The 23,454-nt window shown below is 44.7% G+C and overlaps 1 protein-coding gene across 2 annotated transcripts in view; it reads right to left on the reverse strand.

Annotated features, from left to right (window-relative positions):
• PLEKHG5 (pleckstrin homology and RhoGEF domain containing G5) overlaps nucleotides 1–23,454 on the reverse strand; it is a gene marked incomplete at its 3' end in the record, with an annotated part of 419,430 nt that overhangs the window by 299,160 nt on the left and 96,816 nt on the right. Inside the window, exon 1 of one of the 2 annotated variants that reach the window (XM_082273294.1) lies at nucleotides 19,646–19,774. The exons of the other annotated variant lie outside the window; for it this stretch is intronic. Of the gene's footprint in view, nucleotides 1–19,645; nucleotides 19,775–23,454 lie in introns of those variants that run through there. 2 annotated transcript variants of the gene reach the window in all.

A 23,454-nucleotide genomic window follows, 5' to 3' on the forward strand; every position in this document is an offset into this window, starting at 1 on the left:
TGGAACAATACAATGTTGAATGATCTGATGAAGTGCGTTGGATAAAATTGTATAATACAGTATACATGACTAACCTGGAGGATGGGGAAGGGGGGGGGTTTCTTTTTTATTTTGGATAGGGTGTGGAAGGGTAAGACCCTCTGTTGGACTTTTACTGCTGTCTGAGTCCTTGCTGAGATTTCCCAGGACTTCCTGTTGGGGTGGCAGGGACAGGAAGTGAGGAGAATCTCTCTATTGGGGACACAGACAGGCTTTTTTGTAGCTGGGGGAGGGGATTAAACCCTGTGTCATCATTAGTGAGGTTTTGCAGGTTCTGCCATTGCGGGACTCTTCCTAAAAATGACAGTTGCCTGGCTGACTTTAGTCACTGGCCTGCACATTAGAAACCTCAGTGTGATGTCAGAATTCCCATTCTGCAGATTTTGTCCAGGTCAGTGACTGAGAAAGTATCGAAGCCACTGGATCAGTGTGACAGCCTGGCAGATAGCATTTTCAGATGAAATGGTCAGCAATGCAGCCTCTGAAATCTCCTTCAAGTGATAATGCATGTTACAATGTATCATTCCTTCCCCCTGCAGGGAGGTGACCAAGCTGTACTGTTTAACTGCAGCAGAGGTCAACAGCCGGGCTGTACAGTATGGCAGGGCTGTGTAAAATACAGGATAGGATGAACAGAAAAATAGACACAAGATTTCCTGCAAATATTTAAGAAAAAAAAGATACCAAACCCACAGATTTTCCACTGATGATTACTCTGGGATGGGGCTGTGAACTGCGATTTCTATACAGCAAGGTGATCCTGCCTCACACGCGACACACTCACCTAATGTGTGACTTTTGTATAATTATGGCTTACCATCTCGTGTGAAGCCGGCTGCAGAAATTTAATGGGGCATGAAAGAGACATCAGTGAGAATGGCAAACATCACGCTTTAATGTCACTTTATAATGTAATGCAAATATTACACCGATCCGCCAGCACTGGACGGGAACAACAGCGAACGTAACAGAAGCCATAAAACCTACAGAACAAAAGACACCTTTATGTCCCCAACATCCTCCTAGTTTCCTCTCCCAGTGTTCTGGACAATGTATATTTATATAGACAGGAGGGGACACGAAGAGGACGACTGGATACATCACTATCGCTGTTATTCTATTTTTTCTTTTATTACTATTAGTTTTTTTTATATATTTTTTTATATTATATATTGTTACATTAGTATTATTTTTTTATATTATCATTGTTATTATATTTTTATATTATATATTACTGTTACATTTTTATTATAATTTTATATTATATATTACTGTTACATTATTATTATTATATTTTTTTATTATATATAACTGTTACATTGTTATTATATTTTTATATTATATATTACTGTTACATTCTTATTTTTTTTTATTATATATATATAACTGTTACATTATTATATTTTTATATTATGTATTTCTGTTAGTGCCGGTTTACATATATGCAGTGTCAGACAGGGCCGGAATAAGGGGTGGGCAGGAGGGATGCAATGGTTTTTCTGCAGGGATTTGGGCGCCCTGATCCTGATCGCAATGGCTTAGATTATCATTCTTATTATATTTTTATATTATATATTACAGTTACATTCTTATTATATTTTTATATTATATATTACAGTTACATTCTTATTATATTTTTATATTATATATTACTGTTACAGTGTTATTATATTTTTATATTATATATTACTGTTACATTGTTATATTTTTATATAATATATTACTGTTACATTCTTATTATATATTTTTTATTATATATTACTGTTACAGTGTTATTATATTTTTATATTATATATTACTGTTACAGTGTTATATTTTTTTTATTATATATTACTGTTACATTGTTATTATATTTTTATATTATGTATAACTGCTAGTGCCGGTTCACACATATGCGATCTCAGACAGGGCCGGGACAAGGGGTGGGCAGGAGGGCCACAGTGTTTTTTTGCAGGGATTTGGGCGCCCTGATCCTAACCATTAGGGAAGGAGGGGGGCGCAGTTTGGCATCTTTGCCCTGGGTGCTGAATGGCCTTCTCCCAGCACTGATGTCAGATATCGAATGTGATTTGCAGTGCACTGCTCTGGAAATCACATGCGATGTCTGTGCATTGCAAATGCAGCCATACAGATTGTATGGCTGAATTAGCATCACATTCGGACCAAAGTCGCACAGGACTCTTTTTTTTTGTCCGCACCAGAATTGGATCGCATGGGTGTTCACACCTATGCGATCCGATTCATGTCCGAACTGACAGTTCGCACTGCGATATGCGAACTGATCTGGGGGTGTCGTTAACTTTGTACTGACACCAACAGTGATTCGCATATGGAATCTTGAACCACCTGTGAGTTGAGTGCGATGCGAGAACCTGCAGTGGATTTGCAGGATTCCCATATCGCATATGTGTGAACCGACACTTACATTTTTATTATATTTTTATATTATTATTAAATATTTCTAAATTATTTATTGGTAGATTATTAATATATTTGTATATTATATGTTATTGTTTTATTGATATTTTTTTTATATAATAATAATAGTAATAATAAAATTATATATTATTGTTACATTATTATTATTATATATGTTTTTTATTATCATTTCCCACATTTTTTAAACTCCAACAAGCAGGGCCCTCTGATTCACATATGTGTGAACCGGCACTTACATTGTCTTTATATTTTTAAATTATTAAATATTTATATTATTTATTAGTACATTATTATTAATATATTTGTATATTATATGTTATTGCTCGATTGTTATTTTTAATTTTATATAATAATAACAGTTATAATAAAATCATATATTATTGTTACATTATTATTGTATTTTTTATATTATCATCTCCCACATTTATTAAGCTCTAACAAGCAGGGCCCTCTGATTTCTCCTGTATTGAATTGAATTGTAACTACTGTCTGCCCTTATGTAGTCAAGGGATGCACAAACTGTTGGCACTGTATAAATTATGTATAATAATAATAATAGTAGGGCATATTATTTTGACATTATTATATTTTTATATTATTAAAATTGCTTTTATATATATATATATATATATATATATATATATATATATATATATATAGTTACATTATTATTATATTATTATTGTTAAATTATTATTTTATATGTTACTATTATATTTTTATACTATATATTATTAGATTGTTATTTTTATATAATATTCATAATAATAATATTAATAATAATAATATAATATAATATATAATAATAATATATATTATTGCTACATTATTTATATTTTTAAATTATTTTGTTTATTATATATTAATTATTGATAGATTATTATACTTTTATATTATATATTTATATAATTATATATTTATTATAATCGTATTCATACACCGTGTCTCTGTCCACGAACCCCAGTGCAGTAAAATAAGGTTTTGTTTTTTTTTTGTTTCTGATTTCACTGCAGCCCACCAATGCATGCAAGGTGAGTTACGACCCATACAGGCTAGCTAAGAGCAAAGTGAGTTTACGGCAGAAATGACCGGTTTCGCCTTGATTTTTCTTTTTTCTTACTTCGCCTTTTAGTAATTTTTAAGGTTGTTATTTGGATAGTTTATGCTATTTAATTTCATGGTTTTTTTTTTTTTCAGTTTGGTGGTTATTTGTTGTTTTTTTTTTTTTTTTCCCCTGTCTGTTATTTATTTTTGTAAAAAAAAAGAAAGAAATAAATAAAAATAAAACAAATAATGAGTTTTATTTTTTTTTGTACAAGAACAGGTTCAGAATAGTTGAAAGGAGCTTATAAAACTTGCAGGAGTCATTTAACCTCTTCCTGCCCAGCTTGTCGTCCCTTTGTTTGGAACGCCCAGGGGGGACAGGAAGGATCAGCGATCATGTGACCACTGTCATAGCGGTCACACGGTCAGAAACCGGTCCTGCTGGCTACCTATCTTTAGCAGTCTTTACCAGCTCAGACTTTGACATGGACCGCCTGGCGACGCATATGCGCAGCGTGTGGGTGGTAAAGCCCACCCCTTTTGCAGCTACATGTGTGTTGGCCGTTCATAGCGGGGGGTTAGGCTCGGTTTCCACTAGTGCGACTTGACACATGTCAAGTCGCACAGCAAGTCAAAAGCCATTGTTTTCAATGTGGCCCGTGTCCACTGCCGCGTCTTGAGTTGCGGCGACTTCAAAAGTAGTTCGTGCACTACTTTTGAGCCGGCTTCAGTGCGACTTCCCTCTATATATGAGAGAAGTCGTACTGAAAGCCGCAGTTTACTTTCGCTACGAAGTCGTGCTAGAAGTAGCACGACTTCGTAGCCGCACTAGTGGAAACCGAGCCTTAAATCCTATTGCACCCTGTTAAAACCAACTTCCATTTGCCCTCCCTGTTATTTCATTGGATTTTGCATAGTTGGTGAATCTTTGCCAAAAAAAATTTGCCAAAATTTCATGGAAATTAAATTCCTCATTTTGAATCTCCCCCTCCCCCCTGCTCACCAGCTCAAAGATGCCGATTCATTTACAAAAAAGTAAGTAAGCTGAAGATGGAGAAGCGAGACAGGAATCCGCATTGGTGGAGCGGGAAAAAGGCGGGGGCACCTGTCTGGATTTACAGTGAGGGAAGTGCGTGCAAATCACAGGACGGGCTGAACAGAATCTCAAATCGTTCACCTGATAATACATTAGACACGCATTTCAGGTATGTGTTTAGCTTTCAGTTCAGCTTTGAGCTGCAGAGCTGAGTAGGAATCTTCGCATCTATCGTGTTTGCTGCAGTGCAATAACATACATTATACCAAGGAGGCCCATTCATTCCAGGAGGCTGCCAATACACAGCAATGGACTGAAAATCAGACAGGCAACAATGTTCCCAGTCTCTTCTATGCATTGGGCTGCCTGTATTATAGGAAAATGCCTGCAGTGCAGGGGTCTCCAATCTACGGCCCTTTGCTTGCCTTTATCCAGCCCTTGGGGTACTATTCCTCCCCTAAAATAAGGCACTATTCCTAAAACTGACACCAACAATGGGGCACTATTCCACCCACTGACACCAACAATGGGGCATTACTCCTTCCTCAGATACCAACAACTATCCCCCCCCCAGACACCAACATTGGGGCACTATTACTCCCACGGACACCAATGATGGGGCACTATTCCTCCAACTGATACCAATGATGGGGCACTATTCCCCCCACTGACACCAATGATGGGGCACTATTCCCCCCACTGACACCAATAATGGGGCACTATTCCCCCCACTGACACCAATGATGGGGCATTATTCCTCCCACTGACAACAATGATGGGGCACTATTCCTCCCACTGACCCCAATGATGGGGCACTATTCCTCCCACGGACACCAATGATGGGGCACTATTCCTCAAACTGACACCAATGATGGGGCTCTATTCCTCCCACTGATACCAATGATAGGGCACTATTCCTCCCACTGACAAGAATGATGGGGCACTATTCCTCCCACTGACACCAATGATGGGGCACTATTCCCCCCACTGATACCAATGATAGGGCACTATTCCTCCCACTGACAAGAATGATGGGGCACTATTCCTCCCACTGATACCAATGATGGGACACTATTCCTCCCACTGACACCAATGATGGGGCACTATTCCTCACACTGATACCAAAGATGGGGCACTATTCCTCACACTGATACCAAAGATGGGGCACTAGTCCCCCCACTGATACCAATGATGGGGCACTATTACTTCTACTGATACCAATGATGGGACACTATTCCTCCCACTGATACCAATGATGGGACACTATTCCCCCCACTGACACCAATGATGGGACACTATTCCTCCCACTGACACCAATGATGGGGCACTATTCCTCCCACTGACACCAATGATGGGGCACTATTCCTCCCACTGATACCAATGATGGGACACTATTCCCCCCACTGATACCAATGATGGGACACTATTCCCCCCACTGATACCAATGATGGGGCACTATTCCTCCCACTGATACCAATGATGGGACACTATTCCCCCCACTGATACCAATGATGGGACACTATTCCTCCCACTGATACCAATGATGGGACACTATTCCCCCCCACTGATACCAATGATGGGGCACTATTCCCCCCACTGATACCAATGATGGGGCACTATTCCTCCCACTGATACCAATGATGGGGCACTATTCCCCCCACTGACACCAATGTGTAATGTTCCGGTACCTTCGGTACCCTAAATTACACTTTCCACAAGTGTATGCGCCCCACCATTTACTTTTGGAAAGGTGCGCATACACCTTTAACCACTTGCCGACCGCCGCACGACTATCTACGTCGGCGGTCAGCCCCTCACAGGCAAACTAACGTAGGGCTACGTTGTTTGCTTGTGAGGGTCTAGGGAGCGAGCGCGCGCCCCCCGGGGCGCGCTCCCGCTCCCGCGTGGTCACGGACCCCCCCGCGCGTGTGACCAGCGGACCCGATGTCCGCCGGTCACTCGGCGATCGTCGGGGGAGAGGGAGAATGTCAGGCAGCCTGTGTAAACAAACTGCCTGTCATTCTCCTCGCTGCAAAGACACTGATAAAACGGATCTGGTATGTAGATCCGTTGATCAGTGTCCTTACAGCTAGAGCCACAGCCAATCACAGTAGAAACCACGCCCCTAGGGACACACACAGCCCCTCCCTTCCAAATAAAGTTAACCCCTTCACTACCAGTGTATTTTTACAGTAACAGTGCATATGTATAGCACTGATTACTGTAGAAATGTCACTGGTAACCCCAAAAGTGTCAAAAATGTCAGTCAAGGGTCCGATCTGTCCGCCGCAATGTCGCAGTACCGCAAAAAAAATCGCAGATCGCCGCCATTACGCGTTAAAAAAAAAAACAACAAAAATCTTTCCCTTTGTTAGTAAACGCGATAACTTTTGCGCAAACCAATCAAAATACGCTTTTTGCGATTTTTTTTACCAAACATAGGTAGCATAAAATAAATTGGCCGAAAATTTTTAAAAATTTTGATTTTTACATTTTTTTTGGGGGGGAATTTCATATAAAAAAATGTGAAAAATATTGCTATTTTTGCAAAATTGACGCTCTTTTTTTGTTTATAGCGCGTGATCAAAAAATCGCACAGGTGATCAAATACCGCCAAAAGAAAGCTCTGTTTGTGGGAAAAAAAGGACGTCAAATTCGTTTAGGTACAGCGTTGCACGACCGCGCAATTGTGCGTTAAATTCACGCAGTGCCGAATCGCAAAATACCCCCTGGTCGGAATGGGGGTAAAATCTTCCGGGGCTTAAGTGGTTAAGACTGGAGCTGTCATCACCCAGCGCCGGACTAGATGGCTATTTAAATCGCCGGTTCTCACTCACATGTGTTCGTTCAAACACCCTTACCTGGATGCTAACCTTGCTTGAAGCTTCCATGCTTGCAAGCTTACCTCGCTGACGGAACCTCGCTGCGCTGATCCCTGTATCCCGCTACTGGATCATCCGCCTCTCCTGAACCACCCTTCGGCTGTATCGCTAATAGTGCTAAGTACCCCGCAGGGGAATTCTCTATAAACTTATACTAAGCTTACACTATCTAGCTCTGCATAGTAAAGACTGTTTATCACATCTGCATAACTAGATTGCTAGCTCTTGAGACTACTGCTACTTTTCTGCACTGGGTTGATCTCTTTTGTATGTCCACCTGCTATTCTGTCATCTGCTACCATACAACATTGCTAAACCTTCCTGCATCCATCTGCTACTGTCTCACCTTCAAGTGTCTATCACCTACCACCTCCACTCAACCTATCCCTCAACCTTCATCATTGTGTTACCACATACATAAAGTCATTCTAGGAACCAGCTTGCTAATTGTGTGTATTTACTGGCTGAAATAAGACCTTCCACACATGATGAGTCATTGAGGTTGGGAATGGTATCTCAGCATATCTCTTACATGACTACTGACGTGGAACTATTTCTGCAGCTGAAAATCCACACCATATAAGAAACGCAGGAGCGTTACACAATGATGGGACACTATTCCTCCCACTGACACCAATGATGGGGCATTATTCCTCCCACTGACACCAATGATGGGGCATTATTCCTCCCACTGACACCAATGATGGGGCACTATTCCTCCCACTGACCCCAATGATGGGGCACTATTCCTCCCACGGACACCAATGATGGGGCACTATTCCTCAAACTGACACCAATGATGGGGCTCTATTCCTCCCACTGATACCAATGATAGGGCACTATTCCTCCCACTGACAAGAATGATGGGGCACTATTCCCCCCACTGATACCAATGATAGGGCACTATTCCTCCCACTGACAAGAATGATGGGGCACTATTCCCCCCACTGATACCAATGATGGGACACTATTCCTCCCACTGACACCAATGATGGGGCACTATTCCTCCCACTGATACCAAAGATGGGGCACTATTCCTCACACTGATACCAAAGATGGGGCACTAGTCCCCCCACTGATACCAATGATGGTGCACTATTACTTCTACTGATACCAATGATGGGACACTATTCCTCCCACTGATACCAATGATGGGACACTATTCCCCCCACTGACACCAATGATGGGACACTATTCCTCCCACTGACACCAATGATGGGGCACTATTCCTCCCACTGACACCAATGATGGGGCACTATTCCTCCCACTGATACCAATGATGGGACACTATTCCCCCCACTGATACCAATGATGGGACACTATTCCCCCCACTGATACCAATGATGGGGCACTATTCCCCCCACTGATACCAATGATGGGGCACTATTCCTCCCACTGATACCAATGATGGGACACTATTCCCCAACTGATACCAATGATGGGACACTATTCCTCCCACTGATACCAATGATGGGACACTATTCCCCCCACTGATATCAATGATGGGGCACTATTCCCCCCACTGATATCAATGATGGGGCACTATTTCCCCCACTGATACCAATGATGGGGCACTATTCCTCCCACTGATACCAATGATGGGACACTATTCCCCCCACTGATACCAATGATGGGACACTATTCCTCCCACTGACACCAATGATGGGGCACTATTCCTCCCACTGATACCAATGATGGGGCACTATTCCCCCCACTGATACCAATGATGGGGCACTATTCCTCCCACTGACACCAATGATAGGGCACTATTCCTCCCACTCATACGATTGATGAGGCATTGTTTACTCTCATTGCATTTTCTACTCACACTGGCCACAGTGCGGTCCCCCAGGTAAGTCTGAAGGATAGTAAACTAGCCCTAGATTCCTGCTTTAGTGCATTGAGGTGCAATTGAGAATGCATCACACTAAGATGTGCATGGTGCCATGCTGTGTGTTGGAAAGCTGCTGCAGAAGGGACCCCCACCAATCAAGGTGGTGCTGGACACATGGCTGAGCCCTTCTTGTTTTATTGGAAAGGACATGAGCACAGAGAAAAGGAAATGACATCATAATCATGTAGTTTCACTGAAAAGAACATTAACCGGTTGCCGACCGCCGCACGACTATATACGGCGGCGGTCAGCACCGGGCCAGGCAAAGTGAAGTATATATACGTCACTAGCCTGTCACTTGCTTGGGAGCCAATAGCGGGCGAGCGCGCGCCCGCGGAGGCGCGCTCCCGCCCCGGCTCGTTCCCTAGCAAGTCCGTGCGTGTGACCGGCGGACCCGATGTCCGCCGGTCACTCGGCGATCGTCGGTGCAGAGGGAGAAAGGCAGGCGGCTGATGTAAACAAGCCGCCTGTCATTCTCCCCTGTGTAGGAATGGTGATCATACGGTTCTACTATGTAGGACCGTTGATCACTGTTCCTACACCAGTAGCCATGTCCAATCACAGTTAGAAGCACGCCCCTAGGGACACACTTAACCCCTCCTTCCCCAATAAAGTTAACCCCTTCACTGCCAGTGTCATTTTGCAGTAAATATATCGTATAGCATATGTATAGCACTGATTACTGCAGTAATATCACTGGTAATCCCAAAAGTGTCAAAAATGTCAGTCAAGGGTCCGATCTGTCCGCCGCTATGTCGCAGTACCGCAAAAAAAAAAAATCGCAGATCGCCGCCATTACGCGTTAAAAAAAAAAAAAACAACAAAAATGACAAAAATCTTTCCCTTAGTTAGTAAACGCAATAACTTTTGCGCAAACCAATCAAAAAATTTTGATTTTTACATTTTTTGTTGGGAATTTCATATAAAAAAATGTGAAACATATTGTTATTTTTGCAAAATTGACGCTCTTTTTTTGTTTATAGCGCAAAAAGTAAAAATCGCACAGGTGATCAAATACCACCAAAAGAAAGCTCTGTTTGTGGGAAAAAAAGGACGTCAAATTCGTTTAGGTACAGCGTAGCATGACCGCGCAATTGTCTGTTAAAGTCACGCAGTGCCGAATCGCGAAAAAAGCCCTGGTCAGGAAGGGGGTAAAATCTTCCGGGGCTTAAGTGGTTAAAATATAAAAGCATTTCAGCTGACACTACCACCTAGTGGCAGAACTAATTATTACAGTATAATATATGAAAATGGTTGTTGCACTTTTGTCTGTATAAACAGCATGCTAACATGAGGAGCTGCGGGGTGCATATGTTTTAATAGTCCCTTAGTAAAGTCAAACTAAGAGGGTGGGATTGCCTTGGTATCAGGAAGGTGCAATCAGTTTTGGTACAAGGACTTCTAGAGCCCCGGGCGAACATGCCAAACTGCGCCCCCAAGATGTATTTTAATCCCCCCCTTCTCAAAAAACAAAACAAAAACTAAGCACTAATCTGCATGCTTTCCCCTTAAGCATAAATTACCCCTCCCCCTACTACAAATCCACCCCTCTGCTGAAATCCCCCCTCCCAGCACAAATCTCCCCCTAAGTCCCCCCCAGCTCAAATGCGCTTTCCCCCCAAAAAAAAAATCACCCCTCCTAGCACAAATCTTCTACCTCTAAAATTTCCTCTCCAAGAACACATCACACCCACTCCAAATCCCCCCCCCCCCATCATAGCACAAATCCCCCCTCCTAGCACAAATATTCTTCCTACCATCCCCTACCGTGCTCCCTCCTGACACAAATCTCCCTAAATCACCACTCTTAGCACACTCCTCCACATTTCCCCTCTTAGAACAATACTTGCCCCCCCCCCCCACCCCTTAAACAAGTTTAGGGACACTGAGAATATGGTTTGGATAACTTCAAATGGGAGAGTAATATTTATCAACAATATCTCTCTCTCTAAGAAATATGAAGATTTAATCCCACTTTACACTGCGAGACCTATAGCCTGTTGCCATGAAGTCTGACTCCTAAATAATCATAGCAATACGTAGATGTGTATTCCATGTACTTCAATGTAGGAGATGGACAGACTGTCACTGGCAGTCTTGTCCCATTGTCTGTTTTGAGGTGTAATATGGATTGTGTTAAGTCTGCCTGTCCCATTGTTAAATGTTAATGACCTCCCATTGTTCTGTCCAGCTGGCTAGATAATTTGTTCAGGTTAATTCTGTTTCTGTATACAATTTCATCTGCATATGATAATGTAATCAGGTAGAGGGGAGGGATTGTGTACACGGTATGAGAGTGACTGAGTGTAAAAATCTCTTTTTATTGGATTGTGAATTTCATGTCCTGTTCCCCACAAGGTCCACCCGGGTGGTAACCTTGTGGGGGAAAACTGTATAAAAGAGCAGCTGTACCATTAAACCTTGAGTTCTACTTCACCCTCAATCTAGAGTCCTGTCTCTTATTGGGGGAATCTGCTACAAGGGATTTCTATGGTCCTCATACTCCCTTGAATAATCACTAAGCTATTGTAAGAGCTTGTTCCTGTTTCTGCTTCATTCTCTGGGGAAAGAGAGTTTCACCTACTGGAATCTGGAGCCTTGTCTTAGGTCCAGGGTGGGTAGGAGACGGCGAGACCCCAACCAAGCTGCGGCGGTTCGTGGGGTCTGGGGTGGTTATGGTGTCTGGTGGAGTGCTTGGAGCCCTCGGGAAGCACTAGGAGCATCCGTCAACGGTGGTACCCAGTCAGGGTGCCAGTTGATCCGTTACATGAGGCATCTACCATCTGTTGGCTTTCCCAAACAAGGACATTCACGGGGTTCAATCTGTACAATTCTTCTGCTCTGCAGTAATCCAGACTTCTAGACCTTGCAAAGGCTGTCCATATCTCCACTGAGTAGCTGCTGATAGGGTGGACAGTCGTTTTCAGTCTATACATCAGCTGCCTGTGGTTAGAGTAGAACCTGGAGGTACCCAGACAGCCGGGATTTAGAACTGCTCCACCACAAAACACACACTGGAAGGGCTCCAGAGTCAACAGAGATCAAAAATAAAAAGTACTCTGAAATTTTCCAACCCATCTAATCCTGGTCCAGAGCGGCATCATCACATTATTGTCGCTCCATGCCCGGCTCAATAACCAGAATTCATAGCTGTCCCTGATCTCCTGGGGGAGTATAAACCATTTAATGGGTTATCATTGGGAAGAGTTGGCCTGTATAATATTGTACAATTTAATTTTTAAGAAATAAATTCCCCCCCAAATGTAGGATTACAAGCTCATCCCTTTCCATTGCCTGTGACCATTTTTTGATAATATTCAGGAGGAATAGTACAGCACAGTACCTCTATATATGACAGCATGCAGAGTCTCTTCACCCAAATCTGATCTGCTAACAGATCAACCAACAGTTCTTCCTATCTCAGGGGGACAATATAAGTGATCCCTGTGCTGAGTTCCCGGGTCTGTACACCTGCTGTGCCCATTATGAAGGGTTCCCACCATCCCTGTGCTGAGTTCCCGGGTCTGTACACCTTCTGTGCCCATTATGAGGGGTTCCCACCATCCCTGTGCTGAGTTCCTGGGTCTGTACACCTGCTGTGCCCATTATGAGGGGTTCCCTCCATCCCTGTGCTGAGTTCCTGGGTCTGTACACCTGCTGTGCCCATTATGAGGGGTTCCCTCCATCCCTGTGCTGAGTTTCCAGGGTCTGTACACCTGCTGAGCCCAATATGAGGGGTTCCAACCATCCTTGTGTTGAGTTCCCAGGTCTGTACACCTGCTGAGCCCAATATGAGGGGTTCCAACCATCCTTGTGTTGAGTTCCCAGGTCTGTACACCTGCTGTGCCTAATTTGAGGAGCTCTCACCATCCCTGTGCTGAGTTCCCGGGTCTGTACACCTTCTGTGCCCATTATGAGGGGTTCCCACCATCCCTGTGCTGAGTTCTCAGGTCTGTACACCCGCTGTGCCCATTATGAGGGGTTCCCACCATGCCTGTGCTGAGTTCCTGGGTCTGTACACCTGCTGTGCCCAATATGAGGGGTTCCCACCATCCCTGTGCTGAGTTCCCGGCTCTGTGCACCTGATGTGCCGATTAAGAAGGGTTCTCACCATCCCTGTGCTGAGTTCCTGGGTCTGTACACCCGCTGTGCCCATTAAGAAGGGTTCTCACCATCCCTGTTGAAGTCATCCAATGGCACCATCATAATAGACAGAAACACATTATGTGTGAAGACCATAATGAAGGGTGGACAGCAGAGCTCTATATAATAAAAATCCTTCATAACACACAACCAGATTCCGTACAGATCACAAAGGTAATGGAAAGTCCATTAACCATTGCAAGCCATCAGCAGTCATAGAAAACATGAGGAGATTCGGGATTAGGCAATAAGTCGCAGAGTCACTACTTGGAATTCCCGTATTCTAGAAGATTCAGATCAGAAATATTTGAATACATATTTTTTCTTGCTGTGGGAAGTGTCATGCTAAGAACTACCGTGACTCAACTGCCGCTATGCCGAAAATTAGAGCTGCCTTACGTATGATGGAGGAAAAAATTTACACCGACACAACCTCCTAATACCCAAAGTGCACCTTGTTGGGGACCATTGGCAAGAGGACTGGATATGAGGGGGGATCCAACATTTTGAGTTGTCACCAGAAAATGAATAGAGGGGAACTCTTCCTCTGGGGACACTGGTTCCAGTGGGGGCTGAATATAAAATGGGATTTCCCTCACTCTGTGATGTGTCTGCAGGACAGGAAGTGAACGGAAATCTCTCCAGAGGGACACTAATATCCCCCTCGGGAACCCTCAAATTATATCAGTCAATACGCACTTTGTTCCCATGATGAAGGAGGTCCCTTTGAACCCCAAAACATGCTGGTTTTCTATAACACAAGAGATTGTACAGCAGTTCCAAGCTCTAATGAAAAGAGACCATTTGAACCCCGAAACAGACATTGACTTTTTATGATTGTACAGAAGAATCCAAACCCCGATAAAGAGGAATCCCTTGAAGCCTTAAACAGGTTGACATATTACATAAGAAATTGTACAGCAGTACCAAGCCTGACCCTTTGAACCCCAAAACACATTGACTTAAGAGATTGTAGAGCTGAAACCAAGTTCTGATAAGGGGGAATTCTTTGAACCTCAAAACGCATTGACCTATTACATAGGAGAATGTACAGAAGTACAAAGCCCTGATGAAGGGGGAACCTTTGAACCCCAAAACACAGTGAATTTTAATGATACAAGAGATTGTACAGCTGAAATCAAGCCTTGATAAAGGGAAATCCCTTGAACCCCAAAACACGTTGACTTGTTACATAAGAGAATGTACAGCAGTTTCAAGCCTTGATGAATGGGGACCCGTTGAACCCTGAAACAGATCTGATTTTTTTTATGACATTAAGAGACTGTACAGCAGTACCAAACCATGAGGAAGACTGACCTTTTGGACCCCTGAGGAAGACTGACCCTTAGAACTCCTGAGGAAGACTGACCCTTAGAACTCCTGAGGAAGACTGACCTTTTGAACCCCTGAGGAAAGCTGACCTTTTGAACCCCTGAGGAAGACTGACCCTTTGAACCCCTGAGGAAGACTGACCCTTTGAACCCCTGAGGAAGACTGACCCTTTGAACCCCTGAGGAAGAATGACCCTTTGAACCCCTGAGGAAGAATTACCCTTTGAACCCCTGAGGAAGACTGAACCTTTGAACCCCTGAGGAAGACTGACCCTTTGAGCCCCTGAGGAAGACTGACCCTTTGAGCCCCTGAGAAAGACTGACCCTTTGAACCCCTGAGGAAGACTGACCCTTTGACCCCCTGAGGAAGACTGACCCTTTGAACCCCTGATACATTTTGGATTTTTTTTTTTACATAGGAATCTGTTCAACAGTACCAAGTCCTGATGAAGGGGGGCCCTTTAAACCCTGAAAACATACTGACTATTTATGACATAAGCGATTGTACAGCAGAAATCAAACCCTGATGAAGAGGAGTCTCTTGAACCCCGAAACACATTGACACATTGACATATTACTTAGGAGATTGTTCAGCAGTACCAAGCCCTGATGAAGGGGTACCCTTTGAACCCTGAAACGCGTTGCATTTAAAAAAATAACATAGGCAGAACAGCAGTACCAAGCCCTGAGGAAGACTTAACCTTTGAACCCCAAAACACGTTGGATTGTTATGACATAGGAGTCTGTTCACAAGTACCAAGCCCTGATGAAGAGGAACCCTTTGAACCCCCCAACCAGGTTGGACTTTTATGACATAAGAGACTGTACAGGACTACCATGCCCTGATATCCCTAAAACATTTCTCTCCTTGCACCACCCAGGCACTACTCAAAAAAAAAAACTTTTCTACCTTATCCAAAATAGAAACACATCTCCAACAAACCTTTTTGTAGCATTGAATTAAATAGGGAAGGGTTAGAATCTCTGTCAGGTTTTTACTACATTTTCTGCCCCAGTGACAATGACCCCCATATATCTCTATGGGGGGGGGGGGGGCAATGACAATGACCCCCATGTATCTCTATGGGGGGGGGGGGGGCACAGATAGCGTTACAAACCTCACAGACGTTCTAAGCCTTCCAGAACCTCCAAAACTAGAAAAAGAGCTTTTGATTTTACCCTTCCCTGCCCAAATGGGTAACTCACAACCCTACAACCCCCCTCCCCCTCAACATTTACTATTAGGAGCCATGCCAAACAAAAATCGAACCCCTAAAATAAGCCACTTGACCTCCCCTAATGATTAACCCATAAGATCCATGAGTAACCCGTAAAATAAGCTCTTACCACTTTACCCCCCTCCCCAACACTTAACCCCTAAGAATCAAGTCTAAAACAAATCGAACCCCTACAGTAAACGCCTTACCACTTAACCCCCCCCCCCTCCAGCATTTGACCCCTAAGAGCCATGCCTTACAAAAACATAACCCCTAAAGTAACCTTAGCCACTTGACCCCCCCCCAACATTTAACCCCTAAGAACCAGGTCAACTACAAATCTAACCCTTACAGTAAACGCCTTACTACTTAACCCCCCTCCAACATTTAACCCCTAAGATTCAAGCCTAATACAAATCCAACCCTTAAAGCAAGTCCTTACACTGTATTTCTCCCTAACATTTAACCCCTAAGAGACGAGTCTAACACAAATGTAACCCTTACAGTAAAACCTTACAACTTAACACCCCCCTCCAACATTTAACCCCTAAGAGCCATGCCTTACAAAAATCGAACCCCTAAAGTAAGCCTAAACCACATTACCTCCCTCCAACATTTAACCCCTAAAAGTCAAGTTTAATACAAACCTAACCCTTAAAGCAAGTGCTTACCCTGTAATTCTCCTTTACATTTAACCCCCCAAGAGACAAGTCTAACACAAATCTAACCCTTACAGTAAACACCTTACCACTTACCCCCCCCCCAACATTTAACCCCTAAGAGACACGCCTTACAAAAATCTAACCCCTACAGTAAGCCTAAGCCACATCACCTCCCTCCAACATTTAACCCTTAGGAACCAAGTCTAACACAAATCTAACCCCTACAGTAAACACCTTACCACTTAACCCCCTCCAACATTTAACCCCTAAGAGTCAAGCCTAATACAAACCTAACCTGTAAAATAAGTCCTTACTACTTTAACTCCTTCCCCAACACTTAACTCCTTAGAGCCAAGCCTAACACAAACCTAACCCCCAAAATAAGTCCTTTCCCTGTAATTCTCCCCAACATATAAACCCTATGAATCAAGCCTGACACAAACCTAACCCTTAAAGTAAGCTTTTACCACTTCACCTGCTCGCAACATTTAACCCCTAACAATCAAGCCTGACGCAAACCTAACACTGAAAGTATGGGGTTACCATTTAACCTTCCCAAATATTTAACCCCTGAGAGTCAAGCCCAAAAAAAAAAATGAACCCTTAAAGTAAGCCATTGCCACTTAACATCCCCAAAAATGTAACCCCTAAGAGTCAAGCCTAAACCAATCCTAACCCTTATAGTAAGTCCTTACCACTTCATTCTCCCCAACATTTAACCCCTAAGGATCAAGTGTAACACAAACCTATCCCATAAAATAAACTCTTACCAATTAAACCCCAACATTTAACCCCTAAGAGTCCACAAACCTACCCTTAAAGTAAGTCCTTACCCCCCCCCCCAACATTTAACACCTAAGAGCCAAGCCTAACACAAACCTAACCCTTAAAGTAAGCTCTTACCACTTAACATCGCCCAAAATGTAACCCCTAAGAGTCAAGCCGAACAAAAACCTAACCCCTAAGGTGAGCCCTTACCACTTAACCTGCCCGCAATATTTAACCCCCAAGAGTCAAGCCTAAAATAAACGTATCCCTTAAAGTAAGCACATATCCCTTAATTCTCTCCAACATTTAACCCCTAAGGATCCAACTTAACACAAAGCTAACCCCTAAAGTAAGCTCTTACCACTTAATTCCCCTGAACAATTAACCCCTAAGAGTCAAGCCTAACACAAACCTAACACCTAAAGTAAGCCTTTACCACTTAATGCCCCCCAAAATTTAACCCCAAAGGGTCAAGCCTGACCCAAACCTAACCCTTAAAGTTAGTCCTTGCCATTTAATTCTCCCCAACATTTAACCCCTAAGGATGAAGTGTAACACAAACCTAACCCATAAAGTAAGCTCTTACCACTTAACCCCCAACATTTAACCCCCTAAGAGTCCACAAATCTACCTTTAAAGTAAACCCCTACCTCCGCCCCCCCCAACATTTAACCCCTAAGAGCCAAGCCTTACACAAACCTAACCCCTAAAGTAATCCTTTAACACTTAACGTCCCCCATAATTTAACCCGAAAGGGTCAAGCCTAAACCAATTCTAACCCTTAAAGTATCCCTAAGCCGCTTGACCTCCCTCTAACATTTAACCCCTAACAGCCAAACCGAACAAAAAGCTGACCCTTAACGCAAGTCCCTACTACCTAACCCCCCCCCCCAACATTTAACCCCTAAGAGCCAAGCCTAACACAAACCTAACCCCTAAAGGAAGCCTTTACCACTTAACGTCCCCCAAAATTTAACCCCAATGGGTCAAGCCTGACCCAAACCTAACCCTTAAAGTTAGTCCTTGCCACTTAATTCTCCCCAACATTTAACCCCTAAGGATCAAGTGTAACACAAACCAAAACCATAAAGTAAGCTCTTACCACTTAACCCCCAACATTTAACCCCCTAAGAGTCCACAAATCTACCTTTAAAGTAAACCCCTACCTCCGCCCCCCCCAACATTTAACCCCTAAGAGCCAAGCCTTACACAAACCTAACCCCTAAAGTAACTTACCACTTAATGTCCCCCAAAATTTAACGCCAAAGGGTAAAGCCTAACCCAAAACTAACCCTTAAAGTATTCCTAACCTTTAACCCCTAAGAGCATAGCTGAACACAAAGCTGACCCTTAACGTAAGTCCTTACTACTTAACCCCCCCCCAACATTTAACCCCTAAGAGCCAAGCCTACCACAAACCTAACACCTAAAGTAAGCCTTTACCACTTAACGTCCCCCAAAATGTAACCCCAAAGGGTCAAGCCTAACCCAAACCTAACCCTTAAAGTATTCCTAAACCGCTTGACCCCCCCTCTAACATTTAACCCCTAAGAGCATAGCTGAACACAAAACTGACCCTTAACGTAAGTCCTTACCACTTAACCCCCCCCAACATTTAGCCCCCAAGAGCCAAGCTTACCCCAACCCTAATAGCCCCATTCTGTCTACTCACCCCATCCAGTGTCGGTAGCCTTAAAGACCCCACACCACAAATTGGTGAGATCCCAGCACCAGAACAAACCGATCTTCCAATTTTTATCTGAAAAGGTAAATGCCGATTCTCAGCACCCGGCACGTCGGTCTATGACATCACAATTCCGCCATCACCTATCAGACTTTTTAATCCTCTTTTGCCGCATGCGGCGTGATGTCATCATGAGAGGCTGACATACACAAGAACACAATCAACTTTTCTTCATGGAATGAAAACGATCATCCGCCAAGGTCTAAATAATCGCATCCCTCGACTCCCATCATACCGGTACTATAACACCACCTGTGTCAATCCTCCGAATTCTCCCCCCGGACACAGGGATAAAAGATGACGATTTGTGCTGAATTTTTAATCCCACCGCGCTCGCTGCGAAAGTTAATTCTATAGCCTGGCGTCCGTCCACAATAATGCAAGCGCCTTCCAGCGCAGCAGCCTTTGCGTTCTACTCTACAGACCGATATAATCCGGACACTCACCTTTCAGGCTGATGGGAAGGCCGGTGCAGGCTGGGAGCTCCTTCTGCTCGCCGCTCACCATTGGCTGGAGGGGGGAAAAGAAGCCGCTGCATCCAGCAGGGGGAAAAAAAGGCAATTCTTTCCCCCCCCCCTCCCCTCCCGACCCAAGGAAACTGTTTCACCTTGAAGATCCCAGGAGCACTGCAGCAGTTTCCAGAGACAATACGGCTGTGATGCTTTCTTGTGAGTCACCCATCCACAGGGATTGCCTGTGGATCAGTAGACGGTGACAAGCTCCAGCAGAAGGTGTGGCGTTGTTGCGGCGGTGGTGGCGGCGGCTTCTGGAATCCTGTTAAAGCACAAAAGCGAAAGGCATTTTATGTAGAAGGTCTGTAATCCTGCAGACTTTTGTTCTGTATTATAAGCCTGTGCTGGCGGTGTGACTCTCTTCCCTCTCTCCCTGGACTGAGCTGAGTGTTCCTCCTTCTCACCCTCCCCTCCTGCAATGTGCGCACTGCTGGAACTTAAGCCTCCGGGGCTCGTTCAAGACAACTTCTCCTTCCCAGGTGAAGAGGGAGTGGGGGGGTGGGGGGATCAGTGAACACCTGTCTGAGCATCAGGTTTCCTGCAGCTGAACGCCGATGCCTGGGAAGGAGGAGAAGGCAGGCAGCATCCTATATTAAGGCAAAGAGCAATATGCAAAGGGCAGGAGATGGAGATGCCCAATTCTGTTTGTGATTGTGCGATCCTGTTGAGCGCAACAAAATCGCAGTTTGTGTTGATTCACGTAAATTGAGGCTGTTTATTTATTATGGGTGTTTATATAGAGCCAGCCATTTACCTACTTCTTGCTGGGTGGGGGTCGTACCGAGCATTTAGTGAATGCACATTTTTGCACGCATGTTGCCGCTACACACATACATTATAATGGGCTGCCCTACGCAGTGCCGGGAAAAGGTCATTCAGTGCCCAGGGCAAAGATGCCAGAGTGCACCCATCCCCATCAGAGTGCCCCTTACATCAGGGTCCCCATCAGAGTGCCCCTTACATCAGGGTCCCCATCAGAGTGCAACCTAACATCAGGGTCCCCACCAGAATGCCCACTTACATCAGGGTCCCCATCAGACTCCCACCTTACATCAGGGTCCCCATCAGAGTCCTCCCTTACATCAGGGTCCCCATCAGAGTCCTCCCTTACATCAGGGTCCCCATCAGAGTGCCCCCTTACATCAGGGTCCCCATCAGAGTCCTCACTTACATCAGGGTCCCCATCAGAGTCCTCACTTACATCAGAGTCCCCATCGGAGTGCCCGCTTACATCAGGTTCCCCATCAGAGTGCCCCTTACATCAGGTCCCCACTAGAGTCCTCCCTTACATGAGGGCCCTCATCAGAGTGCCCCCTTGCATCAGGGTCCCCATTAAAGTCCCCCCTTACATCAGGGTCCCCATCAGAGTGCCCTCTTACAATAGGGTCCCCACCAGAGACCTCCTTTACATCAGAGTCCCCATCAGAGTCCTCCCTTACATCAGGGTCCCTTTCAGAGTGCCCACTAACATCAGGGTCCCCATCAGAGTGCTCCCTAACATTCAGAGTGCTCCCTAACATCAGGGTCCCCATCAGAGCGCCCTCTTACATCAGGGTCCGCTTTAGAGTGCTCCCTAACATTCAGAGTGCTCCCTAACATCAGGGTCCCCATCAGAGTGCCCTCTTACATCAGGGTCCGCTTTAGAGTGCCCCCTTATATTAGGGTCCCCATCAAAGTTCCCCCTTGCATTAGGGTCCCCATCAAAGTCTCCACTTACATCAGGGTCCCCATCAGAGTGCTCTCTTACATCGGGGTCTCCCCCCGGAGTCCTCCCTTACATTAGGGTCCCCATCAGAGTGCTCCCTTACATCAGGGTCCCCTTTAGAGTGCCCCTTATATTAGGGTCCCCATCAGAGTTCCCCCTTGAATCATGGTTCAGATCAGAGTGCTCCCTTACATCAGGGTCTCAACCAGAGTCCTCCCTCACATTGGGGTTCCCATCACAATGCCCCCTTACATGAGGGTCCCCATCCAAGTCCCCCCTTACATTAAGAACCCCATTAGAGTGCCCCCTTACATCAGGGTCCCCATCAGAGTGCCCCTCACATTAGGGTCCAGACCAGAGTGCCCCCTTACATCAGAGTCTCCACCAGAGACCCCCTTTACATCAGAGTCTCTATCAGAGTGTCCCATTAGATCAGGGTCCCCATTAAAGTTCTCCCTTACATCAGGGTCCCCATCAGAGTTCTCCCTTACAGTAGGGTTGCCATCAGAGTGCCCCCTTGCATCAGGGTCTTCATCAGAGTGCCCCCTTACATCAGAGTTCCCAACGGAGTGCCCCCTTACATCAGGGTCCCCATCAGAGTCCTCCTTACTTTAGGGTCCCCATCAAAGTGCACCCGTACATCAGAGTCCCCATCAGAGTGCTTTCAACAGAGTGCCCCCTTACATCAGGGTTCTCATCAGAGTCCTCCTTACTTTAGGGTCCCCAGCAAAGTCCCCCCCATACATCATAGTCCCCAACAGAGTGCCCCCTTACATCAGGGTCCTTATCAGAGTCCTCCTTACTTTAGGGTCCCCATCAAAGTCTCCCCATACATCGGAGTCCCCAACAGAGTACCCCCTTACATCAGGGTCCCCATCAGAGTCCTCCTTACTTTGGGGTCCCCAGCAAAGTCCCCCCCCCCCCCATACATCATAGTCCCCAACAGAGTGCCCCCTTACATCAGGGTCCTTATCAGAGTCCTCCTTACTTTAGGGTCCCCATCAAAGTCCCCCCATACATCAGAGTCCCCAACAGAGTACCCCCTTACATTAGGGTCCCCATCAGAGTCCTCCTTACTTTAGGGTCCCCATCAAAGCCCCCCCTGTACATCAGAGTCCCCAACAGAGTGCCCCCTTACATCAGGGTCCTCATCAGAGTCCTCTTTACTTCAGGGTTCCCATCAAAGTCGCCCCCCATACATCAGAGTCCCCAACAGAGTACCCCCTTACATTAGGGTCCCCATCAGAGTCCTCCTTACTTTAGGGTCCCCATCAAAGTCCCCCTATACATCAGAGTCCCCAACAGAGTGCCCCCTTACATCAGGGTTCTCATCAGAGCCCTCTTTACTTTACGGTCCCCATCAGAGTGCCCACATACATAATTTGCCCCAATCAGACTGGCTGATGAATCAGTGGATGTACTCTCAGAAGTCTGGGCGGGAGAGAGAATATCCCAGGGACCATGTGTCATTTTACCACTCATACTGGAATTGGCTATTTCAGAAAAGTCTGAATTCTGCAGATCAGTACACAGGTCCGGTGCTCGGTGAATGTTTATTCAGTCCACACAGGAACATTTCATGGAGGAATTAGTAACAATTCACCTGCAGGAAATGTGTGCGAATGTGCGGGAGAAGTGCAATGATCCGTGACTGCTGTTTATAATCCTCAACTCCCGCCAAAGAGCTAAACAGTTTCCATAGAAAAATGGGAAATGTATTATCTGACGAGGGGTTCCTAGTTCTGATTGGCCACTTTTGAGATCTGGGTGTCCCTGCCTGCCAGGTCTGACCTTACCTACTTGCACTCTGGAAGATTTACCCCCCCCCTCTATGACCAGGCCATTTTAACTGGTAATTACACGGTCATGCAACATTTATGTCATTTTTTACCACAAACAGAGCTTTCTTTTGGTGGTATTTGATCACCTGAATGTATTTTATTTTTGTAGCTATAAACAAAAAAAGAGCGACAATTTTGAAAAATAAAAACAATATTTTTTACTTTCTGCTATAAATCATCCAATGAAAAAATTTTAA

This window comes from Pelophylax lessonae (genome assembly GCF_965119305.1).
Source record: "Pelophylax lessonae genome assembly, chromosome: 12".
NCBI classification, from domain to species: Eukaryota; Metazoa; Chordata; class Amphibia; order Anura; family Ranidae; genus Pelophylax; species Pelophylax lessonae.